The 2,500-nt window shown below is 23.7% G+C and overlaps 2 non-coding genes across 2 annotated transcripts in view; both read right to left on the bottom strand.

Moving 5' to 3' along the window:
- LOC123304653 overlaps positions 1 to 1,142 on the bottom strand; it is a 4,577-nt gene extending 3,435 nt beyond the window's left edge. The window contains exon 1 of the ribosomal RNA XR_006536652.1: positions 1 to 1,142. This exon is cut by the window's left edge and continues 3,435 nt beyond it. This is a non-coding gene — a ribosomal RNA (large subunit ribosomal RNA).
- Positions 1,143 to 1,777: 635 nt separating this feature from the next.
- Positions 1,778 to 1,932, bottom strand: LOC123304656. The gene has a single exon (XR_006536655.1). It is a non-coding gene; the product is annotated as a 5.8S ribosomal RNA (ribosomal RNA).
- Positions 1,933 to 2,500: the final 568 nt, after the last annotated feature.

The raw sequence follows: 2,500 nt of genomic DNA, 5'->3' as shown, positions 1-2,500 counted from the left end.
TGCGATATTTAATACATAATATAAATATATCCTCCTTTTATCATTTATAAAAAAATATAAATAATATTTACTTTCATTGTGCCTTTGGGTTTCATAAAATTTATAAATATTTCGATGAAAAAATATTTTATTCCCAATGACTTGCGTACATGCTAGACTCCTTGGTCCGTGTTTCAAGACGGGTCCTGAAAGTACCCAAAGCTATATCGTCGCTGACAGATAAATTTTTAATAAAAAAAAATGAGCCAGTTCATTATCATACACCTACTGACAGTTAAATAGTATCATATAACGGCATAAAATCCGTATATATAATATGTTTTAATAAAAAAACCTATTTATACTCGTGGTGGATCTGAACGCGTTAATAACGCGACTCAATATCAATTTATAATTAATACCATCAAACAATTAATCAAGAAACATAGGCGTTTAACATACACAAAATATTATCAAAAAATAATATTGTACATTAATCAACGCACCAATGCCTATAGATTAATATTTAATGGGTCGCAACGTCCTACAAGATGAGAAGTGCATACCTCGTTATCATACAATTAACAATATACAGCAGTGCATATATTTTTACTAAAAATAAATTCCTAATAAAAATTTTTGTCACATGCTAGTACAAATTGGTTGATTAACGATAAAAAGTAAATGAATCTCATCTTTCGACCTTTCGGGTTTCTCAGGTTTACCCCTGAACGGTTTTACGTACTCTTTAACTCTCTCTTCAAAGTTCTTTTCAACTTTCCCTCACGGTACTTGTTCGCTATCGGTCTCGTGGTAATATTTAGCCTTAGATGGAGTTTACCACCCACTTAGAGCTGCACTCTCAAGCAACCCGACTCTAAGGAAAGATTCACCTATCATCAATAATAATCACTACGGGCCTGGCACCCTCTATGGGTATATGGCCCCATTCAAGATGGACTTGGATGTATTATATAACAATAGGTTTATATTGAATCTTCCTAAACACTACATTCCCCAAGTGTCTGTTTATCAGCCACGGGGTTCAGTGCTGGGCTTATCCCTGTTCGCTCGCCGCTACTAAGGGAATCCTAGTTAGTTTCTTTTCCTCCGCTTAATAATATGCTTAAATTCAGCGGGTAATCTCACCTACTCTGAGGTCGTAAAAGTTTTTAGAAGTATTAAAACAAAAATTTTTTTTATATATTATGTTTTTGTTATATTTTATAAGTAAACAATTTTCTTAATTATTCATACTCAAATTTTTTTAATATTATTATATAATATTATTTTTATATTTATCTAAAGAGAAGAAAATAAAAAATAAATAATTATATATATTAATTTTTTTCGAGTATATTGAAAATTTTATTACAAATAAAATATTCCATAACAAAATATTAATATATAATATTTTTGTTTATTCTTCTTTATTTAATATTTTAAAAATATATTATTAATATCATTTATTATTAATATTATTATTAACATAAAGTTTTATAATATTATATATAAATGATAAAAAATAATATTGATATATTAATTTAAAAATGTCGACAAATAATAAAAAATATATAAATTTTAAATGCTATTAAAAACATTTTATATTTATTTTTTTCTTATATTTGGCGTAAAACATTCATATATAAATAATTTTACATTTCTTTTATAAAAATTTTATTTATCAATTTAATTAAATATGAAAAAATAAATTTTCTTTTTTAATTATTGATAAATTTCTTTTTCATAAAAAAAATTTTATGTAAAATAATCTTTTATTATATTAATATAATGTATACGACCCTCAGCCAGATGTGGTCCGGGAACAGTATCCAAGGACCGCAATGTGCGTTCGAAATGTCAATGTTCATGTGTCCTGCAGTTCACAAGTTGACGCGCAATTAGCTGCGTTCTTCATCGACCCACGAGCCAAGTGATCCACCGTCCAGGGTAATCTTTTTAAATTTTAAATGTAAGTATTATTATTAATAATAATCTTTATTTTTAATATAAAAAATAAAATTATTAATTTATATATCTTTATAAATTCTTTTAAAATAAAAAAATTTTTCTAGAATATAAATTATATATTTTATTTTAAATATATATATATATAAATTAAAGATATTATGGTATTAATAAATATATACATAACATTTTTGATATTTTTGTTAGTGCTAGCTAGATATAATAATTAATATTTGGTATATTTTATAGAAATGTATTTATTTTTTTTTTATAAATTATTTTCTACATAAAAATATATATAATATTAATATGGTACAAAACAAATGGGTTTGTTTTTTAACATAATAACTTTTAATAAAAAAAAAGAAATATCAAGACAAAACATAAAGAAATTTAAATTTGAAATAAATTTTATTCTTTAAAAAAATTTTATCTTGTGTTTTCTTTATTTTTATTATATAACATAGAAAAATAAAAATATAGATTATATCAATTATAATCTTATTTTATTTTTCTTAATAGAGATTATATCAACAAATAATTTCAAATAAAA

This window comes from Chrysoperla carnea (assembly GCF_905475395.1).
Source record: "Chrysoperla carnea chromosome X unlocalized genomic scaffold, inChrCarn1.1 SUPER_X_unloc_76, whole genome shotgun sequence".
Lineage (NCBI taxonomy): Eukaryota > Metazoa > Arthropoda > Insecta > Neuroptera > Chrysopidae > Chrysoperla > Chrysoperla carnea.
This window is presented reverse-complemented; position numbering and strand designations above follow the sequence as displayed.